The 10,700-nt window shown below is 44.0% G+C and overlaps 1 pseudogene; it reads right to left on the minus strand.

The window, feature by feature from the left end:
* Positions 1–2,674: 2,674 nt before the first annotated feature.
* LOC116071640 lies at positions 2,675–2,793 on the minus strand (annotated as a pseudogene).
* Between the last annotated feature and the right edge of the window lie 7,907 nt (positions 2,794–10,700).

The following is a 10,700-nucleotide window of genomic DNA, read 5'->3' on the forward strand; positions in this document are numbered from 1 at the left end:
CCTCCCAGGAAGTGTTTAACAGAGTGGGAAGTACAGCATCCCTGAGTGGGTGGCCACGCTTCTCCCTTGTCCTGTACTTTCCCAAGAGGCACAGTAGAATTCAGAAAAAACGAGAATTTATCATGACCATTAGCACATTAAGAATGCTCTGTGTTGTTATTTTTAATATTTCAAACTTACCAAAAGAAAGCCTTGTTTTTCTTAGGAAAGATTAACAGTTAGATGTTGAGACGATGATAGCCAAAGAGAACACTCTAAGGAGGTTTTTCAAACACAGGACACTTCCTGTGTTTATTTGGAAAGAGTGCTAAGAGGGAAGACAGTAAAGTTGTCCAAGGTGAGAGCACAAAACATTTATTTTAAGGAGGAAACCAGCATAAATAAATGGTACTATTATTTTGATCCTTTGGATGAAAAATTAGTAACCAACAATGAACAACTATAAAGGCTGTATAGATAATTAGCTTGAACATGTACAATTTGTAGCTAAAAGCTAAAGCTATTAATGAATTGAATGACGGCCCCACCCACTGGCAGTTGACCGGGAATATATGCTGTGGTGACTCTGTTAAGGCTGTGGTCTGTCAGATTCATTTAGTTTAGTTTTGAGAATATCTGTTTAGCACCTAGATATTAATCTTACATGCTTTTATAGCTTAATATGTAATTAATATATGCATAGTCACCTGTTTATACTACATGCATTACTACTAATAGATTTGCACAGCAGCTTGAAATAAGTGTGGGATATGATCTAGATTCCCTTCAAAGATCAGAGTAAATCCCCCGAGGGATGTGGCTCAGTTGAAAGAGAGATTGTCTAACACACATGAAGCCTTGAAGCTGTGGGTTCCGTCCTCAGCCCTGCATAAACCAGCCACGGTGGTTCTCAGAGCTGAGAACTGGAAAAGAAAGCCAGAAACTCAAAGTTAAGGTCATCCCAGCTGGGTAATGAGAAGACAGACTGAAGTATATTAGATCCTGTCTCAAAAATAAAATAACAAATCCAAGACTGGAGAGGATGACTTTGAAGCTGGGAAGGGAACAGTCCCATGGCAATAACTGCTGGCATGCTCCACACCAGGGATGCTTTGGCTTGCAGAACTCTCTGGGCTAACCTCTAGTGGCTCAAGATCATAGACCTTGGCTAAAGTAGCAAACGAACTAGTGGGTAGTCAATGAGTGGGGACTAGAAAGAGGTCTATGTAACAGTGCCTTCAAAGGAGAGAGCTCTTGGTCCAGTGGATGGTATGAGTGGATTCAGCCTCTCCCTCCTCCTCTCCACATCTACATAACGAGACCATTTTTCTTTCACACACACAAACAAAATAGTCATAATAGATATATTGATTCTTCCCATTGTAAAATACTAGCATTTCAGTGATCACGAATCCTCTCATCTTTTAAAGACATAAAGCCTGACTTTTTTCTTGACTTTAATGCATTCGCAGCCTCTTCATGTTATATTAATCTGTAGAAAATGCTTTACAATATTGTCCCAGCTAAGTAAATAACAGAAAGGTGTGAACTATACCCAACACAAACATACGGAAAAACACAAACTTTCTCACCAGCTTCTCTAACACCCCTCCCCCACTACCACTCCTATCTTCATCTCCTTGTTATTAAAAGACAGCTGTGTTAGTCTGAAGCCTACATGGGGCCAGGAGCAATAAAAGTCAGGAGTACCCCTAGGAAGCAGTAAATACATTCCCACACCTCCTGCTTAGTCAGTCCTGACTCATCTTCCCTGGGGCTTCCCTTTTGTCCTTAGCAGATGACCACCCCTGGTGACCCCCTTTTTCTCTGAGTTAAAAAATAAATCAGTCTTACTGCACATCTGTAAAACCTCATGGAGGAAAAATAAAGGGGTGAATCGTATGTCCTCTCCTCACGCCATTAAGAGACATCATGGACATCAGAACAAGCAGGTTACAGCTGGGGTGGCAGGTAGAGGCCCTAGCCTAACCAGTAGGCTGCTCTCTATATCCTTCATGTCCTGAGCAACGTGGCTAACTACACTGCACCAGCCTGTGAGCATTTCCTTCACTCATAGGCTTAATTTGCAGCATGCACTGTATTGTGGCATTTTAAATCACACTTCCAAGAACCCACAGTCTAAAATCTTGACAACTTAGACCACATACCAACTCTTGACATTTAGATCTGTCCCACTCACAAATATAATATCCAAGTTTCTTACACACAACAGAGTCATCTTCCTGACTCCTGACAATTACACCATCCCTTAGGTCATGCAGCCTTTCATATTTCCCTAGATGTAGGAGGCTGGTCTGGTGCTACTGCTATGTATTCGAATGCTAAATACTGGCCACCAAGATCTGGGTGCCCCTGACTAGGAAATTCTCATGTACACCAATTTTTCTTGTGCAAACCTTGCTCCCTAAATTAATTGGTCAATAAATGCTAAAGCCTGTGACTTTAGCAGGTAAAAGACAGAAGTGGGCGGGTTTTCAGTTATCTGGCTTGGGGTAACAAGTAGAGAGAAAGAAGAAGAAAGGACCCAGAGAGATGAAGAAGTCATCGAGAGAAGAGATGGGCCATGAGCACATGGCCAGGAAGAAACAGCAAATAAGAAGGCATAGATGGCTGGGGTGTAAGTTAGAATAGCTCCAGGACCTACCCAGTCTAGGCTAACTTCTTTTTTTTTTTAAGCCTACAGTGCCTGGTATTCCCAGGTGGTCTCCCATCCAAGTATTAACCAGACCTGACCCTGCTTAGCTTCTGAGATCAGACGAGATCACGCGCATTCAGGATGGTATGGCCGTAGACTAGGCTTACTTCTTGTAAGTAAAATATCTGGATTTTATGTCTTTTACATGGGCTATCTAGAACTTGTAATTCCTTTTACACCTGGATGCTTTCTTCTGCATGCTCTGAGTTCATCGGATGCTACATCTTACCACTCCCGAATGTCGACTGTCCTCTCCAGTTCACCCTTGTCCTGTGACAGTGTCCCGTGTGAAATTCAGGACCAGTCATACCTGCTTTCTCTACATTTTGTCTCTCTACATTCCTCATTCCACTCATCTTGAAGAAACTCAACATGGCCCCTCCTTGACTTCACTGACCTTCTGAGGAGCTTGCAATGCTTAGTTCTCACTGACTGCGATCAACCTTCTTCCCACCCACCTCTACAAGACCGGCCGCTCCCAATAGCGGGCACAGTGGCTCACACAGGTAATCCCAGGACATGAGAGGATGGAACCGGATCACAAGCTCAAGGGCAGCCTCAGCTACACATAACAAGATCTCTCATCAACAAGAAATAACATAATAAAATAGTGGTAAAAAAAAAGGGAAAAAGCACTTCTGCCATAAAAGAAAGAGTATGTGGGATCTCCCTTCCCTCCATCTCCAGTTTGCCTCTTCTCCCTTCCCTCCATCTCCAGTTTGCCTCTTCTCTGGACTTAATCTATAAATTTCAATATATTTTGTTATTTTATCCACATGCATAGATGTGTTATTAGACATGCAAACACCCGTGTGTGTGTGTGTGTGATTACTATTATATATAAATACTACTATGTAACTTGACAATTGAAAGACTCTTGATATATAAATTGTATACCTGTCCTTATACACCCATGAAATGATGGGGTGGTCATTTCTTCTTGTGGAAATGGCATTTTTCAACTTTTCTATAACAGTCATGTAAATATCTGTAACATGTACACATAAAAGGTTACTTAAAAAATCACAAAACACACTGAGATGCCATAAGAGAGATCAGCCCCAACTGTCTATCAAAATTGAGGGGGAGGAGCAATTCCAATTATTATTTCAAAATGGTCAAATGAGTAGACAAATTGCCTTGCTCAAAATGTGAATTTTTTTTCAAAACAAAACTTAGACAGTGTCAGAGTAACATTCATGTTTGTGTTCAATACACATGTAAGCACATACTGGGCTCTAGGGACCAAATTATCCAAATATAGGCATGAGTTTGTCCCACTGTTCCACAGTGAGAGTTTATAGATGTTCTCAGTGACAAACTTATGCATACTTGTGGGTTTTCTCTTGAAGTCTCCATTGTGCAGACATCTCTTTGACAACACATATAGTCAAAATTACAGTGTTGCAGACAAACTCAATTCTTACACTACATGCTTGGTTAATAGCTGGGTTTTAATATTGAAAAGTGATATATTGGCTGCTTGCTTTCACATTTTATTGGTTAATTGATTTTGTTTTGTTTTTGTTGTTGTTATTTTGATACAAGGTCTCCTCTCCTGTAGCTCAGGTGGATTCAAATTCAATACGTTGCCCAGGCTAGCCTCAAACTCACAGTGGTATTGTGTCAGCCTCCCAGGGCTAGGATTGGATGCGTGCTTCAACACATTCAGCTTATTTTTTTGTTTGTTTGTTTTATTTTTTTTAGACGAAAGGCTAAGAGCAGTGTGGGTTCTGGGTTTTGCCTATCTTCCCGGGGTTCCCAGGTGCCTCCCAGCACCCTAACTTGTAGAGGACAGGGCAAGTCTAGAACGGATTGAATCCGAAGTCTGCCTCTTCCCTCCAGGGCATCAGACACCCTTTTGTCCAGACAGTATAAATTGCCAGAGAGTAGGAATAAAGTGTGGCTATTGGGGCTCTGCTCCATCTACCAAACGTATATATGTCCATCTATCTATACATATGTACACTTAAGAGTTAAAAGAGTTCAGAGTTTCTCACTGAACATTCTTGCCAGCCCCAGATTTAAGTTTTGTGTCCTACCCCACCCTGCCCCATCAACTGCTATCAGCATGACCCCAATCATCAACACCATACCCGCTTTCAATGCCTGCCTTAGTTAACCCTGTGATGATGACAAATCTGGCTTTTGACTCCCGGAGGAATATAATCCACAGAATTTGGGTCTGGCCTGGAATGCCAGAAGTGTTATAGTTCTTAGAAAAGGAATAAATAGGTTCAGGAGGCAGTGTGGAGCAGGTATCCTGAGTCCCGGTCTGCAGAAGCTGCAAAGGAGCCTTGATGACAGTGCCTGCTTTCTGATGTGAGCCTCTCTGAGCAATGGGAGCCTGGCCATACAGACAGGCCCACCAGCCCAATTCTAAGTGCTTGCAATGGAGATAGCCCTCCACCAAGTGTTAATACTCAGTCTCAGAGAATCCTTGGTGAAATAGCTCGTGTGGATTGGGACTATATGAACCTTGGGGAGTGGGATGAGATTTGAGGAGTGAATGCATTCTATTGGCTGAGGCTGGTGATGCTCTATTTTCATGGGGAAGAATTCTAGGTGCTGTGCTATGTGACTGACTACTTGTGACCACTTGGTTGTAGGGTCTCTGGGTTAACAAGCTTCAAGGCAGGCATGGAGACAGGGAGGGAGTTAGCACCACTCCTTCCCTCTCAAGTTTGAGATTTCTGGGGTTTGAGCATGTTCCACCTCACCAATTCTATGCCAGTCCCTCTGTTGGCACAGTCCACATGCCCCACAAATTAGCTCAGGCTAGCCTTGAATTCTCAGATCTCCTGCCTCAGCTTCCTATGGGCTAGGTTTACATGTATTTGTCACCACGTCTGGTTATTTTTTGAGTTTTTTTTAAAGCATTTCACAACAACCACCTCATGGTACAGCTTCAATAACTTTTGGAAAGAGAGGCATATATGGTCTACAGAAAGAGAGTTGAGTTTGTCTTCTGGAATTTCCACACTCACAAGGTAAATCTCAGGGATCCTAATCTATGTCTTCCCCCTAAAACAAGCCAAGCCTCCTTTAGAAAGGAAAAGAGCTCAGACAAATAAAAACATCAGGACTAAATTATAAATTATGGGCTGGAGAGATGGCTCAGTGGTTAAGAGCACTGACTGCTCTTCCACAGGTCCCGAGTTCAACTCTCAGCAACCACATGGTGGCTCACAACTATCTGTAATGGGGTCTGATGCCCTCTTCTGTTGTGTCTGCAGACAGCAACAGTGTACTCACATGCATTAAATAAATGAATAAATAAATAAATCTTTAAAAAAAATAAAATAAAAGAGTTGCTTCACTGGGTGCTGGTGTCCACTGAGCTATTTCCTGGAACCAATCATGGGGCTCATATTGAGGGCTCTAAACTCTCTTCCCTGTGATTACCTGGGTAACTATGATTTAAGAAGCAGGTCTGTTCAAGCATGTGCCACAGGACAAGTGCAAATAAATCTATTCAATGGCCTGTCTTCTATCCCTACCCAACACCAGGAACCCTATCAATAAAGAAACCAAATTGTTAACAAACTCCTAAGTTCAAATGAAATTCCAAAGACGTTGGTCTTAGTATTTGATCAGACACTAAGGAAAGGTGGGGACACACCAAAAAGTGACCATCTGTTACTTATTTAAGCCATCCTTTGACAAGAATATATGGCTTTTTGGGAGGAAAATATTGTTCTTTCCAAAGGAAGACGAATGAGATATAAACATTGAGATGAGATAAAGCTGTTTATATCAAAGAGGGAATCGGATTATAACACCGAAAAATAGCACACACGTCCTGTTACTGCAGGCATAAGTAAAACAGTGTTTGAAAGACAAATTGCTGCATTGCTATTCTTGAAGTTCTAAGCTCCCCTAGAAGTGACGGCATCTTCTGACATGAGAATAACAAAGTGCAGGTATGTCTCCAGATACATAATTTAAGGGGAGAGAAAAAAAACAGTCATTTGCCCTCTAGACAATATTTCTTCTGTTAAAACTTGAAGAATCTAGGAACCCTTTTATTTGTAATAATCAAATCTCATAAACAGGCTATTAAAGACTTGAGCAGCAAATATGGCCCTAGTGGGATCAGCAGGGTAGACTGACTCTGGAGACAATGACCCAAGTCATCGTTAATGGTGGCAGAAAGGAGAAGGCTCTCAGCCCTGAAGCGCTTGCAGCAGCTCATGAACCAAGGGTTTGCTCCCCAAGCAGTTTCAGCAAGATGGAGACACATAGTTGGCTTCCTACATCAATTACTCAGACACACATGCAGTTGGCATCCCCTGCTAGCATATCTCTAGCTCTCCATCCTTCTCTTTCTCCTTCTTGCTTTCTCTCCTCTCTCTGTGTATATAACTATGTATATATGGGTACCTCTGTGTATATGTGTGTGTGTGTGTGTGTGTGTGCGCGCGCCACAGGTCAACTTTGAGCATCTTTACTTAGTCATTGTACTGGCTGGTTTTGTGTGTCAACTTGATACAAGCTGGAGTTATCACAAAGGAGTTTCCCTTGGAGAAATGCCTCCATGAGATCCAGCTGTAAGGCATTCTCTCAATTAGTGATCAGGGGAGGGCGGGCCCACTGTGGGTGGTGCCATCCCTGGGCTGTCCTGGCCTCTATAAGAAAGCAAGCTGAGCAAGGAAGGGGAAGTAATCCAGCAAGCAGCACCCTCCATGGCATCTTCATCAGCACCTGCCTCCAAGTTGCTGCCCTTTGTGAGTTCCTGGCCTGACTTCCTTTGGTGATGAACAGCAATGTGAAAGTATAAGCTGAATAAACCCTTTCCTCCCCAACTTGCTTTTTGGTCATGAAGTTTTGTGCAGGAATAGAAACCCTGTCTAAGACAGTCATCCTCTACATTATTTTTAAAGACAGAAATCTCACTGCCCCAGAAATCTAGAAACTAGGCAGACTGGCCAACCAACTCTAGGGATGTATCTGTCTCAACCTCCTCAATTCTGGGGGATTGCAAGACACACTCCATCATGCCCAGACTTTTACTCACTTTCTGTGGATCAAACTTATATCTTCACACTTGCAAGGCAAGCACTTTACCAATGAAGACATGTTCCCAACCCAAACGACCCATCTCTTGCTTGGAGCTTATTGATCACTACCATTTGAAAGTCTCTGAGTTCCTATAGAGAAGCAATGGGCAGTAAGTCTGAGATAGGCACTGCTCCAAAGGCCAGCCAGAAACTGGCCTGGAGTCCCTGTCCCACTTGCTGACAGGAGAATCTATGCCTCAAAGTCAGGGCTGCTGAGTGGCCAGAGCCCCTCTGATGGTTGCCCAAGGGAGAAGTCACCCCTATCCAGCTACCACCTGCCCATGAGTCTCTAGTGCTAAATTGGACCAGTATCAGGCAAACCTGACCTCTGGTCATTCTCCAAGGGACATCTGTAGATCATGACCAGGGATACAAATTCTTCCATAGGCCCTTCCAACAGCTCTCTGATCAGACTCTTTCTTTGCAGCTTCCCACATTTTTTTTCCAGGTGAGAGGTAAAGCCGGAGCCTCCACAGTGATGTCCAAGACACTCCAGGATAGCTTCTGTTGAGAACTACTGTTCTTCCCTTGGGTGGGCTGCTGGGGAGGCAAGGGCTACAAGTTCACAGGAGTTTTCTGTAGATCCCTAGTGAAGAAAAGTCCATCTGCTCAGTCTCTTGCATCCCAGCTAGGTAAGGGTTGACCCAGGCAACACCTGACCACTTCAGGAAACATCTGTAGTCATCACAGCACAGAAAAGTCCTTGTGGCATCTGGAGAGTGCCTGGCCTGCATTCAACCCTTCAGGACTCAGGACAACTTGCCTTAGAAGCTCCTTCCCTGGTTAGAAGCCTCCAGGTCCCTCCAGTGATCCCTCTGCCAGTCTGGACAGGGCTTCCACAAACTAATCAAGCACTGCAGGTGAGGTTTCCCTTAGGCCTGCCCTCCCTCCCACCGCCCTCACCACTCTTCCTTCCTTGTCTCCCTCTACCATTCAGCTCCTCACTCCCTTCCCACAATCTGCTTCTGCCTAAGTCTGTATAGACATGGGATGGAGGTATTCTCTGCCACAGAGGCCTGAGAGAAGGAGAAGGTCTGGGTCATGCAGACAGAGCACTATCCCACTCACCCCACCTCACCCCAGTCATCCCAAGACCCCAGTCCCAAGGGATCACTTTCAGTGAAGGATCCTGGAACCAGCCCTCTGTCTAGACCAGGAAAGGATGCTGCTGGCCCAAGAGTGTGGCCTTCACCATCACTTTCTTCCCTGTCCTTTCAGAAGTCAACTAAAATCAAACCCAAATCCATTAAGTAGTCTCAAACCTGGCGTTTGTCTGTCCTCACAGTGCTTGTCCAGAAGCTGTGGACAAAGACCAGGGCATTGGCAGCTGAAGTGAAAACAGGCAAACATCATGTAGAGAAGGAGGAAAAGTTTTTCTCTTAGCCTAGGCCAAGCTGACAGGGCTTTGTGGCTACAGGCAGCAAATGGAAGATAGTGAGCACAAGTGAACCCAGAGGGGTGACTGAGAAATTATTACGAATGTAACAACTCAAACTGGGACTGAGGAAACACGGTGGCATTAACGTCCTTGCCCTCAGTGAAGGGGACCTGAGATCCTCTGCAGTTATGTTTACTGTTACATGACCCCCACTTCTGTCTGTGTGCCCTACCCTGGAAATAGACTCACTTTGGAGAGTGAAGATGCTGATTGGCACACTAGAATTTTGCCTTCTTAAGAGTAGTTCCCATAGCCTCAACTCTAGTTAAGTACAGTGCAGAAAGGAGTAAGGAATAGGTATGCAAAGGAGGCATGATAGCTCACACTTGCAATAACAATTTGAGAGACTGAGGATTGCACAAATCCAAAGCCAATCTGGGCTACAGAATGGAACCTCAGCTCAAAAGAACGCAGGATTTAAGTATTTGTCTTTGCTCTCCCCAGATTTGCCAGTAGCTCCATCCCTTTTGCAACCTCTCTACTCTTCTCTAAAAGCAATATGACATCATGGGGCTGGAAAGATGGTTCAGCAGGTAAAGGCACTTAGCACTATGCCTAACAACCTGAGTTGGATCCCCAGGACCCACATGGTAGAAGGAGAGAGTTGACACCTTTGGCTCTTCTTTGATTTCCACATGCCCACAATAACACATCTCCCCTAACACACACACACACACACACACACACACACACACACACACACACACACACATGCACACACACAACACTATAAGTATATATATATACTTATATATATATATATATAATTTTGAGAGAAAAAAAGGAATATGGCGTTAAGAAGGTCTGCACATCTTCCTGGCAAATTCCAGCACAGAGCACAGGCCTAAGAGGACCTGAGAGTGGAAGAGCTACATTGCATTGTGGAGCACCTCATGACCTGTGCTCAGGGGTAGTAGGCAAAGCAGAACGAGTTATTCCAAGGAGTCTGTTATCATTAGCAGGAGCCACTCTGATTCATCAGGAGCATCTGTGTCTGGTCTGGTGGTGCAGCTTCTCTTCTGCCTTCTCTTACACACACTTAACTGTATTTCTATTTCTTCCCCTCTTCAGAGACAGTACTCATGACTAGAATGTTGTGGCTAGGAGGAAGCATGAGTTCTGAAGTCCCAGGACCTGAGGGACTTGTGTGGTGTCCTGGGTTGCTGTGATGGACAGAAAGGTTCATACTCTCCTCTGCTCCCAAGAAAGAACATGTTGAAATCTAACTTCTATTGTGACCAGGGACAGCATTACTAGGTACCATCTTGAATAGAGGATTAGGTGGTAGGGCAGAAGATTCATAGTGGGGATAGGATAGGATAGGATAGGATAGGATAGGATAGGATAGGATAGGATAGGATAGGATAGGCTAGGCTAGGCTAGGCTAGGCTAGGATTGGATAGGATAGCATGGTAGTATAGATAGATTCCAAAGCCCCCCATTTTGCTTTTCCCACTGGTGGAAAACACAATGAGAAGGCTGATGTCTATGAATCAAGATCAGGGCT

This window comes from Mastomys coucha, unplaced genomic scaffold, assembly GCF_008632895.1.
Source record: "Mastomys coucha isolate ucsf_1 unplaced genomic scaffold, UCSF_Mcou_1 pScaffold22, whole genome shotgun sequence".
Lineage (NCBI taxonomy): Eukaryota > Metazoa > Chordata > Mammalia > Rodentia > Muridae > Mastomys > Mastomys coucha.